Source organism: Cherax quadricarinatus, chromosome 91 (genome assembly GCF_038502225.1).
Source record: "Cherax quadricarinatus isolate ZL_2023a chromosome 91, ASM3850222v1, whole genome shotgun sequence".
Taxonomy (NCBI): domain Eukaryota; kingdom Metazoa; phylum Arthropoda; class Malacostraca; order Decapoda; family Parastacidae; genus Cherax; species Cherax quadricarinatus.
This window is the reverse complement of record NC_091382.1, coordinates 4,950,658-4,968,157: the sequence shown is the minus strand read 5'-3', so window position 1 is coordinate 4,968,157 and position 17,500 is coordinate 4,950,658. Positions and strand designations below refer to the sequence as shown.

The 17,500-nt window shown below is 43.9% G+C and overlaps 1 long non-coding RNA gene across 1 annotated transcript in view; it reads right to left on the bottom strand.

Annotated features, from left to right (window-relative positions):
* LOC128704876 (uncharacterized) overlaps positions 1-17,500 on the bottom strand; it is a 222,797-nt gene that overhangs the window by 125,330 nt on the left and 79,967 nt on the right. Inside the window, exons 2-3 of the long non-coding RNA XR_008409603.2 lie at positions 15,927-16,095; positions 4,510-4,604 (exon numbers count right to left, since the gene is read on the bottom strand). This is a non-coding gene — a long non-coding RNA (uncharacterized lncRNA). The remainder of the gene's footprint in view (positions 1-4,509; positions 4,605-15,926; positions 16,096-17,500) is intronic.

Genomic DNA, 17,500 nt, shown 5'->3' with positions numbered 1-17,500 from the left:
TAGACAGACCTTAATGACACTCATACAGTAGACAAACCTTAATGACACTCATACAGTAGACAGACCTTAATGACACTCATACAGTAGACAGACCTTAATGACACTCATACAGTAGTCAGACCTTAATGACACTCATACAGTAGACAGACCATAATCACACTCATACAGTAGACAGACCATAATGACACTCATACAGTAGACAGACCTTAATGACACTCATACAGTAGACAGACCTTAATGACACTCATACAGTAGACAGACCTTAATGGCACTCATACATTAGACAGACCTTAATCACACTCATACAGTAGACAGACCTTAATGGCACTCATACAGTAGACAGACCTTAATGACACTCATACAGTAGACAGACCTTAATCACACTCATACAGTAGACAGACCTTAATGACACTCATACAGTAGACAGACCTTAATCACACTCATACAGTAGACAGACCTTAATGGCACTCATACAGTAGACAGACCTTAATCACACTCATACAGTAGACAGACCTTAATGGCACTCATACAGTAGACAGACCTTAATGACACTCATACAGTAGACAGACCTTAATGGCACTCATACATTAGACAGACCTTAATCACACTCATACAGTAGACAGACCTTAATGGCACTCATACAGTAGACAGACCTTAATGACACTCATACAGTAGACAGACCTTAATCACACTCATACAGTAGACAGACCTTAATGACACTCATACAGTAGACATACCTTAATGGCACTCATACAGTAGACAGACCTTAATCACACTCATACAGTAGACAGACCTTAATGGCACTCATACAGTAGACAGACCTTAATGACACTCATACAGTAGACAGACCTTAATGGCACTCATACAGTAGACAGACCTTAATGACACTTATACAGTAGACAGACCTTAATGGCACTCATACAGTAGACAGACCTTAATGACACTCATACAGTAGACAGACCTTAATGGCACTCATACAGTAGACAGACCTTAATCACACTCATACAGTAGACAGATCTTAATGGCACTCATACAGTAGACAGACCTTAATGACACTCATACAGTAGACAGACCTTAATCACACTCATACAGTAGACAGACCTTAATGACACTCATACAGTAGACAGACCTTAATGGCACTCATACAGTAGACAGACCTTAATCACACTCATACAGTAGACAGACCTTAATGGCACTCATACAGTAGACAGACCTTAATCACACTCATACAGTAGACAGACCTTAATGGCACTCATACAGTAGACAGACCTTAATCACACTCATACAGTAGACAGACCTTAATGGCACTCATACAGTAGACAGACCTTAATCACACTCATACAGTAGACAGACCTTAATGGCACTCATACAGTAGACAGACCTTAATCACACTCATACAGTAGACAGACCTTAATCACACTCATACAGTAGACAGACCTTAATCACACTCATACAGTAGACAGACCTTAATCACACTCATACAGTAGACAGACCTTAATGACACTCATACAGTAGACAGACCTTAATGACACTCATACAGTAGACAGACCTTAATCGCACTCATACAGTACAGACCTTAATGACACTCATACAGTAGACAGACCTTAATGACACTCATAGAGTAGACAGATCTTAATGACACTCATACAGTAGACAGACCTTAATGACACTCATACAGTAGACAGACCTTAATGACACTCATACAGTAGACAGACCTTAATGACACTCATACAGTAGACAGACCTTAATGACACTCATACAGTAGACAGACCTTAATGACACTCATACAGTAGTCAGACCTTAATGACACTCATACAGTAGACAGACCATAATCACACTCATACAGTAGACAGACCATAATGACACTCATACAGTAGACAGACCTTAATGACACTCATACAGTAGACAGACCTTAATGACACTCATACAGTAGACAGACCTTAATGACACTCATACAGTAGACAGACCTTAATGACACTCATACAGTAGACAGACCTTAATGACACTCATACAGTAGACAGACTTTAATGACACTCATACAGTAGACAGACTTTAATGACACTCATATAGTAGACAGACCTTAATGCCCCTCATACAGTAGATATTCAGAAAAGAATTATCCCCACACCCAGGGTAAAGTTCCCTCCACACCCAGGGTAAAGTTCCCTACACACCCAGGGTAAAGTTCCCTCCACACCCATGGTAAAGTTCCCTACACACCCAGGGTAAAGTTCCCTACACACCCAGGGTAAAGTTCACTACACAACCAGGGTAAAGTTACCTACACACCCAGGGTAAAGTTCCCTCCACACCCCGAGTAAAGTTCCCTACACACTCAGGGTAAGTTCACTACACACCCAGGGTAAAGTTACCTACACACCCAGGGTAAAGTTCCCTACACACTCAGGGTAAGTTCACTACACACCCATGGTAAAGTTACCTACACACCCTGGGTAAAGTTACCTACACACCCAGGGTAAAGTTCACTAGACAACCAGGGTAAAGTTACCTACACACCCAGGGTAAAGTTACCTACATACCCAGGGTAAAGCTACCTACACACCCAGGGTAAAGTTCACTACACACCCAGGGTAAAGTTCCCTACACACCCAGGGTTAATTTACTTACACACCCAGGGTAAAGTTCACTACACAACCAGGGTAAAGTTACCTACACACCCAGGGTAAAGTTACCTACATACCCAGGGTAAAGCTACCTACACACCCAGGGTAAAGTTCACTACACACCCAGGGTAAAGTTACCTACACACCCAGGGTAAAGTTCACTACACACCCAGGGTAAAGTTCCCTACACACCCAGGGTAAAGTTCCCTGTACACCCAGGGTAAAGTTCACTACACACCCAGAGTACAGTTCCCTACACACCCAGGGTAAAGTTCACTACACACCCAGGGGAAAATTCCCTCTGCACCCAGGGTAAAGTTCACTACACACCCAGGGTAAAGTTCCCTGTACGCCCAGCGTAAAGTTCACTACACACCCAGGGTAAAGTTCCCTGTACACCCAGGGTAAAGTTCACTACACACCCAGGGTAAAGTTCCCTGTACACCCAGGGTAAAGTTCACTACACACCCAGGGTAAAGTTCCCTGTACACCCAGCGTAAAGTTTACTACACACCCAGGGTAAAGTTCCCTGTACACCCAGGGTAAAGTTCACTACACACCCAGGGTAAAGTTCCCTGTACACCCATTGTAAAGTTCACTACACACCCAGGGTAAAGTTCCCTGTACACCCAGGGTAAAGTTCACTACACACCCAGGGTAAAGTTCCCTGTACACCCATTGTAAAGTTCACTACACACCCAGGGTAAAGTTCCCTGTACACCCAGGGTAAAGATCACTACACACCCAGGGTAAAGTTCCCTGTACACCCAGAGTAAAGTTCACTACACACCCAGGGTAAAGTTCCCTGTACACCCATTGTAAAGTTCACTACACACCCAGGGTAAAGTTCCCTGTACACCCAGGGTAAAGTTCACTACACACCCAGGGTAAAGTTCCCTGTACACCCAGCGTAAAGTTTACTACACACCCAGGGTAAAGTTCCCTGTACACCCAGGGTAAAGTTCACTACACACCCAGGGTAAAGTTCCCTGTACACCCATTGTAAAGTTCACTACACACCCAGGGTAAAGTTCCCTGTACACCCAGGGTAAAGTTCACTACACACCCAGGGTAAAGTTCCCTGTACACCCATTGTAAAGTTCACTACACACCCAGGGTCAAGTTCCCTGTACACCCAGGGTAAAGTTCACTACACACCCAGGGTAAAGTTCCCTGTACACCCAGAGTAAAGTTCACTACACACCCAGGGTAAAGTTCCCTGTACACCCAGGGTAAAGTTCACTGCACAACCAGGGTAAAGTTCTCTGTACACCCAGGGTAAAGTTCACTACACACCCAGGGTAAAGTTCCCTGTACACCCAGGGTAAAGTTCACTACACACCCAGGGTAAAGTTCCCTGTACACCCAGGGTAAAGTTCACTACACACCCAGGGTAAAGTTCACTACACACCCAGGGTAAAGTTCCCTGTACACCCAGAGTAAAGTTCCCTGTACACCCAGGGTAAAGTTCACTACACACCCAGGGTAAAGTTCCCTGTACACCCAGGGTAAAGTTCTCCCACTAAGAAACTTCAGGGTTTAATTAAGGGAAAATCTCTTCCGCTCTTCTCTCTTGACGAGAAGATTTAATCTTAAATCCTCAGCATCCTGTCTGAGAGTAGCATCACCCTCTCTCTCTCTCTCTCTCTCTCTCTCTCTCTCACTCACTCTCTAACACACTCTCACTCACTCTCACACTCTCTAACACACACTCTTATTATTATTATTATTAGTAGTAGTATTATTGATATTATTATTGTCACTGTTAATATTGTTATTAATATTATTTCTGTTATTATTTTGTCACTAATATTGCTATTAATATTATAATAATCTTTATTATTATTATCGTTGCTTTCCGAAGATTTATACTGAAATAACACACCTGAGAATGTAACTCCAATATGACGAAAATCTCGTTGCAGCTCCTGAGCCTGGAAGGCAGAGGGCGTTCCCTCTTTGGATCGCAACACTGAGTCTCTGGAAGGAAGAAATACTTTACTAGTTCTGGAGTCCTTATTTTCGCAGCGATTTCGTCGCATAACTCAGGGAAATAAATCTGGCATTCTTCCCTGACGATTCTATCATAGTTGGACATATTGATTCAGTGTATCGCAGAGCAGGTATCGTCTAACTGCTGCTTATGGTAGCCTGCAAGGCAGGATGGTCCTGGTAGGAGTGGAGGATGGGAGAGGAATGGAGGTAGTCAGTCCCTCAGTCTTGAAGAAGTAATTGTAAGGAGACCAGTCCCTCAGTCTTGAAGAAGTAATTGTAAGGTGACCAGTCCCTCAGTCTTGAAGAAGTAATTGTGAGGTGATCAGTCCCTCAGTCTTGAAGAAGTAATTGTGAGGTGATCAGTCCCTCAGTCTTGAAGAAGTAATTGTGAGGTGATCAGTCCCTCAGTCTTGAAGAAGTAATTGTGAGATGATCAGTCCCTCAGTCTTGAAGAAGTAATTGTAAGGTGATCAGTCCCTCAGACTTGAAGAAATAATTGTAAGGTGATCAGTCCCTCAGACTTGAAGAAATAATTGTAAGGTGATCAGTCCCTCAGACTTAAAGAAGTAATTGTAAGGTGATCAGTCCCTCAACCATGATAAGTGACCACCCCACAACCTCGATCAACAATTAAAAATAAGGAAAAAGATGGTGGAAGATCAAGAGACAACACAGACAAAAGATAGTGGAAGATCAAGAGACAACACAGACAAAAGATGGTGGAAGATCAAGAGACAACACAGACAAAAGATGGTGGAAGATCAAGAGACAACACAGACAAAAGAATGTGGAAGATCAAGAGACAACACAGACAAAAGATGGTGGAAGATCAAGAGACAACACAGACAAAAGAATGTGGAAGATCAAGAGACAACACAGACAAAAGATGGTGGAAGATCAAGAGACAACACAGACAAAAGATGGTGGAAGATCAAGAGACAACACAGACAAAAGATGGTGGAAGATCAAGAGACAACACAGACAAAAGATGGTGGAAGATCAAGAGACAACACAGACAAAAGATGGTGGAAGATCAAGAGACAACACAGACAAAAGATGGTGGAAGATCAAGAGACAACACAGACAAAAGATGGTGGAAGATCAAGAGACAACACAGACAAAAGATGGTGGAAAATCAAGAGACAACACAGACAAAAGATGGTGGAAGATCAAGAGACAACACAGACAAAAGATGCTGGAAGATCAAGAGACAACACAGACAAAAGATGGTGGAAGATCAAGAGACAACACAGACAAAAGATGGTGGAAGATCAAGAGACAACACAGACAAAAGATGGTGGAAGATCAAGAGACAACACAGACAAAAGATGGTGGAAGATCAAGAGACAACACAGACAAAAGATGGTGGAAGATCAAGAGACAACACAGACAAAAGATGGTGGAAAATCAAGAGACAACACAGACAAAAGATGGTGGAAGATCAAGAGACAACACAGACAAAAGATGGTGGAAGATCAAGAGACAACACAGACAAAAGATGGTGGAAGATCAAGAGACAACACAGACAAAAGATGGTGGAAGATCAAGAGACAACACAGACAAAAGATGGTGGAAGATCAAGAGACAACACAGACAAAAGATGGTGGAAGATCAAGAGACAACACAGACAAAAGATGGTGGAAGATCAAGAGACAACACAGACAAAAGATGGTGGAAGATCAAGAGACAACACAGACAAAAGATGGTGGAAGATCAAGAGACAACACAGACAAAAGATGGTGGAAGATCAAGAGACAACACAGACAAAAGATGGTGGAAGATCAAGAGACAACACAGACAAAAGATGGTGGAAGATCAAGAGACAACACAGACAAAAGATGGTGGAAGATCAAGAGACAACACAGACAAAAGATGGTGGAAGATCAAGAGACAACACAGACAAAAGATGGTGGAAGATCAAGAGACAACACAGACAAAAGATGGTGGAAGATCAAGAGACAACACAGACAAAAGATGGTGGAAGATCAAGAGACAACACAGACAAAAGATGGTGGAAGATCAAGAGACAACACAGACAAAAGATGGTGGAAGATCAAGAGACAACACAGACAAAAGATGGTGGAAGATCAAGAGACAACACAGACAAAAGATGGTGGAAGATCAAGAGACAACACAGACAAAAGATGGTGGAAAATCAAGAGACAACACAGACAAAAGATGGTGGAAGATCAAGAGACAACATAGACAAAAGATGGTGGAAGATCAAGAGACAACACAGACAAAAGATGGTGGAAGATCAAGAGACAACACAGACAAAAGATGGTGGAAGATCAAGAGACAACATAGACAAAAGATGGTGGAAGATCAAGAGACAACACAGACAAAAGATGGTGGAAGATCAAGAGACAACACAGACAAAAGATGGTGGAAAATCAAGAGACAACACAGACAAAAGATGGTGGAAGATCAAGAGACAACATAGACAAAAGATGGTGGAAGATCAAGAGACAACACAGACAAAAGATGGTGGAAGATCAAGAGACAACACAGACAAAAGATGGTGGAAGATCAAGAGACAACACAGACAAAAGATGGTGGAAGATCAAGAGACAACACAGACAAAAGATGGTGGAAGATCAAGAGACAACACAGACAAAAGATGGTGGAAGATCAAGAGACAACACAGACAAAAGATGGTGGAAGATCAAGAGACAACACAGACAAAAGATGGTGGAAGATCAAGAGACAACACAGACAAAAGATGGTGGAAGATCAAGAGACAACAGACAAAAGATGGTGGAAGATCAAGAGACAACACAGACAAAAGTCAGTTAGGTTAAAATATATACATCATTAACAACCAATATAACAACAGCACCAAAGTTCTCTACACTTCGCTTCTTGTCCAAGAGTGACACAAGTGTCACTCAAGATTAACATAGTAGGGGTTAAGCAGCGAGCACAATAAGAGAACACTGTATCAACATCCATGGTCACAATAAGACGTATGTGGAGAAATTTTCTCCAAGGGGACTAAGCCCCCCTTTAAGTTCCTACTCTGGCAGTATAGGTGTGAGCTAAGGAGTCACAACCACTTCTTTCCATCAGCAGAGATGAAGCAAGATAAAGCTCTGGAGAGCGAAACGTTGCCACAATAAAATGTCACATTAGTTGCACTTGTGTCCTTTTACATTACATATTGTCAGTAATTCTACCAACTTCATTACAAGATCACATCTCTTGCAACAAAGTCTCATTAAAACCACACCACATATCACAACATCTATATATCTTAGCATGTGTGTCACGTTCTTAGATGGAGTGATGTTGACTGAAACACTCTACACTATGTTATACAGTGATATATTGAGTAACTTCTAACCTTAAGCCACATGTGCGGGTCATACGTGCTTCTGTGACATCATTGACAGAAAGTATTTGGACTATAATGACATAGCAAGTATCTAAACTATGCTGGCATGTATCCTTTACTCTGCAGATTTAGACTCCTACTAAATTGGGAGCAGATCAAGAGTACAGAAAATAGACACATGATATTTGCATGTGTACAACAGAGTCTACTCTCTTGTGGGATAATCTGCTATATAATATAATCATGTGTTTTTCTGAGGCTATTAAAACCACTAAATATTCAAAATAATATGCCTCTACCCTAGTAATAGAGCTTGTGGCATTATACCGAATAACCTGCACCTTTGACTCAAGGAATCCGCACTCTTTGATTCAATTAAATCATCAGAGCTGACATCTATGCCTGTAGACATTGTGTCAGCAGAAAATTAAGTATAAATAGAGGTGATGGGGGCGCCTTGAGCGAGATTGTGACTACGATTGTGACCAGTTATGATGTAGTTAATGAGTGTCACTGGAGAGGCCACACCGCTTGAAACAAAATTTGTGGCTGAATCCGTGTGTACTTCATGAAACACCGTGTGTACTTCATGAAACACCGTGTGTACTTCATGAAACACCGCGTGTACTTCATGAAACACCGTGTGTACTTCATGAAACACCGTGTGTACTTCATGAAACACCGCGTGTACTTCATGAAACACCGTGTGTACTTCATGAAACACCGTGTGTACTTCATGAAACACCGCGTGTACTTCATGAAACACCGTGTGTACTTCATGAAACACCGTGTGTACTTCATGAAACACCGTGTGTACTTCATGAAACACCGCGTGTACTTCATGAAACACCGTGTGTACTTCATGAAACACCGTGTGTACTTCATGAAACACCGTGTGTACTTCATGAAACACCGTGTGTACTTCATGAAACACCGTGCGTACTTCATGAAATACCGTGTGTACTTCATGAAACACCGTGTGTACTTCATGAAACACCGCGTGTACTTCATGAAACACCGCGTGTACTTCATGAAACACCGTGTGTACTTCATGAAACACCGTGTGTACTTCATGAAACACCGTGTGTACTTCATGAAACACCGCGTGTACTTCATGAAACACCGTGTGTACTTCATGAAACACCGTGTGTACTTCATGAAACACCGTGTGTACTTCATGAAACACCGTGTGTACTTCATGAAACACCGTGTGTACTTCATGAAATACCGTGTGTACTTCATGAAACACCGTGTGTACTTCATGAAACACCGTGTGTACTTCATGAAATACCGTGTGTACTTCATGAAACACCGTGTGTACTTCATGAAACACCGTGTGTACTTCATGAAACACCGTGTGTACTTCATGAAACACCGTGTGTACTTCATGAAACACCGTGTGTACTTCATGAAATACCGTGTGTACTTCATGAAACACCGTGTGTACTTCATGAAACACCGTGTGTACTTCATGAAACACCGTGTGTACTTCATGAAACACCGTGTGTACTTCATGAAATACCGTGTGTACTTCATGAAACACCGTGTGTACTTCATGAAACACCGTGTGTACTTCATGAAACACCGTGTGTACTTCATGAAATACCGTGTGTACTTCATGAAACACCGTGTGTACTTCATGAAACACCGTGTGTACTTCATGAAATACCGTGTGTACTTCATGTAACACCGTGTGTACTTCATGAAATACCGTGTGTTCTTCATGAAACACCGTGTGTATTTCATGAAACACCGTGTGTACTTCATGAAATACCGTGTGTACTTCATGAAACACCGTGTGTACTTCATGAAACACCGTGTGTACTTCATGAAACACCGTGTGTACTTCATGAAATACCGTGTGTACTTCATGAAACACCGTGTGTACTTCATGAAACACCGTGTGTACTTCATGAAACACCGTGTGTACTTCATGAAACACCGTGTGTACTTCATGAAACACCGTGTGTACTTCATGAAACACCGTGTGTACTTCATGAAACACCGTGTGTACTTCATGAAACACCGTGTGTACTTCATGAAACACCGTGTGTACTTCATGAAACACCGTGTGTACTTCGTGAAACACCGTGTGTACTTCATGAAACACCGTGTGTACTTCATGAAACACCGTGTGTACTTCATGAAACACCGTGTGTACTTCATGAAACACCGTGTGTACTTCATGAAACACCGTGTGTACTCATGAAATACCGTGTGTACTTCATGAAACACCGTGTGTACTTTCGTGTGTACTTCATGAAACACCGTGTGTACTTCATGAAATACCGTGTGTACTTCATGTAACACCGTGTGTACTTCATGAAACACCGTGTGTACTTCATGAAACACCGTGTGTACTTCATGAAACACCGTGTGTACTTCATGAAATACCGTGTGTACTTCATGAAACACCGTGTGTACTTCATGAAATACCGTGTGTACTTCATGAAATACCGTGTGTACTTCATGAAATACCGTGTGTACTTCATGAAACACCGTGTGTACTTCATGAAACACCGTGTGTACTTCATGAAATACCGTGTGTACTTCATGAAACACCGTGTGTACTTCATGAAATACCGTGTGTTCTTCATGAAACACCTTCATGAAATACCGTGTGTACTTCATGAAATACCGTGAGTACTTCATGAAATACCGTGTGTACTTCATGAAATACCGTGTGTACTTCATGATGAAACACCGTGTGTAATACCGTGTGTACTTCATGAAACACCGTGTGTACTTCATGAAATACCGTGTGTACTTCATGAAACACCGTGTGTACTTCATGAAATACCGTGTGTACTTCATGAAACACCGTGTGTACTTCATGAAACACCGTGTGTACTTCATGAAATACCGTGTGTACTTCATGAAACACCGTGTGTACTTCATGAAACACCGTGTGTACTTCATGAAACACCGTGTGTACTTCATGAAATACCGTGTGTACTTCATGAAACACCGTGTGTACTTCATGAAACACCGTGTGTACTTCATGAAACACCGTGTGTACTTCATGAAACACCGTGTGTACTTCATGAAACACCGTGTGTACTTCATGAAACACCGTGTGTACTTCATGAAATACCGTGTGTACTTCATGAAACACCGTGTGTACTTCATGAAACACCGTGTGTACTTCATGAAACACCGTGTGTACTTCATGAAATACCGTGTGTACTTCATGAAACACCGTGTGTACTTCATGAAACACCGTGTGTACTTCATGAAATACCGTGTGTACTTCATGAAACACCGTGTGTACTTCATGAAACACCGTGTGTACTTCATGAAATACCGTGTGTACTTCATGAAATACCGTGTGTACTTCATGAAATACCGTGTGTACTTCATGAAACACCGTGTGTACTTCATGAAACACCGTGTGTACTTCATGAAACACCGTGTGTACTTCATGAAATACCGTGTGTACTTCATGAAACACCGTGTGTACTTCATGAAACACCGTGTGTACTTCATGAAACACCGTGTGTACTTCATGAAACACCGTGTGTACTTCATGAAATACCGTGTGTACTTCATGAAACACCGTGTGTATTTCATGAAGCACCGTGTGTACTTCATGAAATACCGTGTGTACTTCATGAAACACCGTGTGTACTTCATGAAACACCGTGTGTACTTCATGAAACACCGTGTGTACTTCATGAAATACCGTGTGTACTTCATGAAACACCGTGTGTACTTCATGAAACACCGTGTGTACTTCATGAAACACCGTGTGTACTTCATGAAACACCGTGTGTACTTCATGAAACACCGTGTGTACTTCATGAAACACCGTGTGTACTTCATGAAACACCGTGTGTACTTCATGAAACACCGTGTGTACTTCATGAAACACCGTGTGTACTTCATGAAACACCGTGTGTACTTCATGAAACACCGTGTGTACTTCATGAAACACCGTGTGTACTTCATGAAACACCGTGTGTACTTCATGAAACACCGTGTGTACTTCATGAAACACCGTGTGTACTTCGTGAAACACCGTGTGTACTTCATGAAACACCGTGTGTACTTCATGAAACACCGTGTGTACTTCGTGAAACACCGTGTGTACTTCGTGAAACACCGTGTGTACTTCGTGAAACACCGTGTGTACTTCGTGAAACACCGTGTGTACTTCGTGAAACACCGTGTGTACTTCATGAAACACCGTGTGTACTTCATGAAACACCGTGTGTACTTCATGAAACACCGTGTGTACTTCATGAAACACCGTGTGTACTTCGTGAAACACCGTGTGTACTTCATGAAACACCGTATGTACTTCATGAAACACCGTATGTACTTCATGAAACACCGTGTGTACTTCATGAAACACCGTGTGTACTTCGTGAAACACCGTGTGTACTTCGTGAAACACCGTGTGTACTTCGTGAAACACCGTGTGTACTTCGTGAAACACCGTGTGTACTTCATGAAACACCGTGTGTACTTCATGAAACACCGTGTGTACTTCGTGAAACACCGTGTGTACTTCGTGAAACACCGTGTGTACTTCGTGAAACACCGTGTGTACTTCGTGAAACACCGTGTGTACTTCATGAAATATGTGCTATCTCCGCTAAGCGAGGTATACCTGGAGTATACCTGGAGTATACCTGGAGAGGGTTTTGGGGATCAATGCCCCTGTGGCCTGATCTGTGACCAGGCTTCCTGCTGGATCAGGGCCTGATCAACCAGGCTGTTACTGCTGGCAGCACGCAGATCGAAGTAGGAACCACAGCCCGGATGATCAGGTACTGACTTTAGGTGTCTGGTCGTCAGGTGACATTAACGTGTCGACGTGACGAAAGAAGTGAAGGCATCCAAAGTCATGTCGTCAATCAAGCCATTGATACTGGCATCAATGTTATAGTGAAGGAGGGAGGGAAAGTTTGGTATTGATGGGGGTAGGAAGGTCTGGTAGTAAGGGAGGGAAGGTCTGGTAGTAAGGGAGGGAAGGTCTGGTAGTAAGGGAGGGAAGGTCTGGTAGTAAGGGAGGGAAGGTCTGGTAGTAAGGGAGGGAAGGTCTGGTAGTAAGGGAGGGAAGGTCTGGTAGTAATGGAGGGAAGGTCTGGTAGTAAGGGAGGGAAGGTCTGGTAGTAATGGAGGGAAGGTCTGGTAGTAATGGAGGGAAGGTCTGGTAGTAAGGGAGGGAAGGTCTGGTAGTAAGGGAGGGAAGGTCTGGTAGTAAGGGAGGGAAGGTCTGGTAGTAAGGGAGGGAAGGTCTGGTAGTAATGGAGGGAAGGTCTGGTAGTAAGGGAGGGAAGGTCTGGTAGTAAGGGAGGGAAGGTCTGGTAGTAAGGGAGGGAAGGTCTGGTAGTAAGGGAGGGAAGGTCTGGTAGTAAGGGAGGGAAGGTCTGGTAGTAAGGGAGGGAAGGTCTGGTAATAAGGGAGGGAAGGTCTGGTAGTAAGGGAGGGAAGGTCTGGTAGTAAGGGAGGGAAGGTCTGGTAGTAAGGGAGGGAAGGTCTGGTAGTAAGGGAGGGAAGGTCTGGTAGTAAGGGAGGGAAGGTCTGGTAGTAATGGAGGGAAGGTCTGGTAGTAAGGGAGGGAAGGTCTGGTAGTAAGGGAGGGAAGGTCTGGTAGTAATGGAGGGAAGGTCTGGTAGTAAGGGAGGGAAGGTCTGGTAGTAATGGAGGGAAGGTCTGGTAGTAAGGGAGGGAAGGTCTGGTAGTAAGGGAGGGAAGGTCTGGTAGTAATGGAGGGAAGGTCTGGTAGTAAGGGAGGGAAGGTCTGGTAGTAATGGAGGGAAGGTCTGGTAGTAAGGGAGGGAAGGTCTGGTAGTAAGGGAGGGAAGGTCTGGTAGTAAGGGAGGGAAGGTCTGGTAGTAAGGGAGGGAAGGTCTGGTAGTAAGGGAGGGAAGGTCTGGTAGTAAGGGAGGGAAGGTCTGGTAGTAAGGGAGGGAAGGTCTGGTAGTAAGGGAGGGAAGTTCTGGTAGTAAGGGAGGGAAGGTCTGGTAGTAAGGGAGGGAAGGTCTGGTAGTAAGGGAGGGAAGGAAGGTCTGGTCTTGGCTAGGTCGTCATGGCACTAAGGGGAAACTGACACTGTGGTATTTACGACACCATAAAGATGGTAGCATCTCCAAGCAACCCTTAGTGCTTCCTGCCTGGGTTGTTATGCTACTTGATGGTACCGCTTGTATGGTACTTACCTCTGGCATACTGGGTATATTGGCCTATACCCCCCATACTATACGCTGTCTTGGTACTTACCTCTGGCATACTGGGTATATTGGCCTATACCCCCCATACCATACACTGTCTTGGTACTTACCTCTGGTATACTGGGTATATTGGCCTATACCCCCATACCATACACTGTCTTGGTACTTACCTCTGGTATACTGGGTATATTGGCCTATACCCCCCATACTATACGCTGTCTTGGTACTTACCTCTGGTATACCGGGTATATTGGCCTATACCCCCCATACCATACACTGTCTTGGTACTTACCTCTGGCATACTGGGTATATTGGCCTATACCCCCATACTATACACTGTCTTTGTACTTACCTCTGGTATACTGGGTATATTGGCCTATACCCCCCATACTATACGCTGTCTTGGTACTTACCTCTGGTATACTGGGTATATTGGCCTATACCCCCCCATACCATACACTGTCTTGAAAGTTAAGACACATGTGCAACATCTGGATATCTTTATTGTAGACGTTTCGCCATCCAGTGGCTTTATCAATACAGATTCTAGGACATATTGTCGGTATTTTATACCTTTCTTGCACAACTTGTCAGACACTGCAACATCATGGAATCTTGGTTCAGAGGACATCTACAAGACCTTCTTCACGGCTGCTGCAACTAACCCATCTCTTTGGGAAGGACTTACTTCCACTGGGGAATCCCGCCTACCAGTGACTGCCCTCGTCTGCTGCCCGTCCCTTCCACTGACGCCTATAAAAACGCCAGTCTTCTTGCCTTTGCTCCAGACTCTCCTCCACCACGATGCTGTGAACACTAACTCCAAGGCCGAGGGACTGATTACCTCATCTTTTGTATATAGTTCTACTGTCTTCCTATTATGTCCTAGAATCTGTATTGATAAAGCCACTGGATGGCGAAACGTCTACAATAAAGATATCCAGATGTTGCACATGTGTCTTAACTTTCATATTGTCGGTATTTTATACCTTTCTTGCACATACACTGTCTTGGTACTTACCTCTGGTATACTGGGTATATTGGCCTATACCCCCATACTATACACTGTCTTGGTACTTACCTCTGGTATACTGGGTATATTGGCCTATACCTGATCCATCGGGAGGCCTGGTCATGGACCGGGCCGCGGGGGCGTTGATCCCCGGAATAACCTCCTCCAGGTAATACCCCCCATACTATACACTGTCTTGGTACTTACCTCTGGTATACTGGGTATATTGGCCTATACCCCCCATACCATACACTGTCTTGGTACTTACCTCTGGTATACTGGGTATATTGGCCTATACCTCCCATACTATACACTGTCTTAGTACTTACCTCTGGTATACTGGGTATATTGGCCTATACCCCCCATACTATACACTGTCTTGGTACTTACCTCTGGTATACTGGGTATATTGGCCTATACCCCCATACCATACACTGTCTTAGTACTTACCTCTTGTATACTGGGTATATTGCCATATCCCCTCCTACCATCAGTCTTGGTACTTACCTCTCCTATACCGAGTATACTGCCATATACCCCCATACCATACACCGTCTTGGACTTCCTGTGTATGTCTCTCAGTGTATACACAATGATAGTGTATTTTAGATATTAAATTATTCTTGACTGGTGGTTACCAAGTGGCATGCAGCCTCGTGCAGTAGATAGGCTTTAAACCCATTAATCAACACTTAACGACCTTCGTGTAGCAAGTAGACCTATTACTAGTTGTAAGGAGCCATTAGATTCATTTGTTTGAGTCTCCTTATAGGGTAGCTTACCTCCGGGACTAGTTCTGTTGCGAACTTCTAGACTTTGTCTAGTTTGTTGTCATGTTGATGCGGGCCACCTCAGGGGCCTTGCTGGTGAGGACCACTTCGTGGGTCCAGATGGAGGGGACCACCTCAGGGGACCAGCTGCTGGAGACCACCGCAGGGGCCCCCACCAGTACTAGAAAAAATTCCCAAATGTAAATATTAAATGTCAAAGAGCATCTCAGCCGCCAGACTTTTTTCTGAGCTCAAATAAATTAGTCTTCCCTGACATGAATTACGAGTGAGGAAAATAAGTATGGTCCTAGACCAGACACTCTGGTTAGAGCCCCGCTAACACTGGCGAGGAGACCAAACTAGACCACACTCTTAAGAACCACAATGGAAATAAATCACTTTGACTTTTGGGGTTATACGTGGATACCTGGATACATGGGTACCTGGATACATGGGTATCTGGATACATGGGTACCTGGATACATGGGTATCTGGATACATGGGTATCTGGATACATGGGTACCTGGATACATGGGTACCTGGATACATGGGTACCTGGATACATGGGTACCTGGATACATGGGTACCTGGATACATGGGTATCTGGATACATGGGTACCTGGATACATGGGTATCTGGATACATGGGTACCTGGATACATGGGTACCTGGATACATGGGTACCTGGATACATGGGTATCTGGATACATGGGTACCTGGATACATGGGTATCTGGATACATGGGTACCTGGATACATGGGTACCTGGATACATGGGTACCTGGATACATGGGTATCTGGATACATGGGTACCTGGATACATGGGTATCTGGATACATGGGTACCTGGATACATGGGTACCTGGATACATGGGTATCTGGATACATGGGTATCTGGATACATGGGTACCTGGATACATGGGTACCTGGATACATGGGTATCTGGATACATGGGTATCTGGATACATGGGTACCTGGATACATGGGTATCTGGATACATGGGTATCTGGATACATGGGTACCTGGATACATGGGTATCTGGATACATGGGTACCTGAATACATGGGTATCTGGATACATGGGTACCTGGATACATGGGTACCTGGATACATGGGTATCTGGATACATGGATACCTGGATACATGGGTACCTGGATACATGGGTACCTGGATACATGGGTACCTGGATACATGGGTATCTGGATACATGGGTACCTGGCTACATGGGTACCTGGATACATGGGTACCTGGATACATGGGTACCTGGATACATGGGTATCTGGATACATGGGTACCTGGATACATGGGTACCTGGATACATGGGTATCTGGATACATGGGTACATGGGTACCTGGATACATTGGTGCCTGGGTAAATGGGTACCTGGATACATGGGTACCTGGATACATGAGTACCTGGATACATGGGTACCTGGATACATGGGGCCTGGATACATGGGTACCTGGATACATGGGTATCTGGATACATGGTACCTGGATACATGGGTACTTGGCTACATGGGTACCTGGATACATGAGTACCTGGATACATGGGTACCTGGATACATGGGGCCTGGATACATGGGTACCT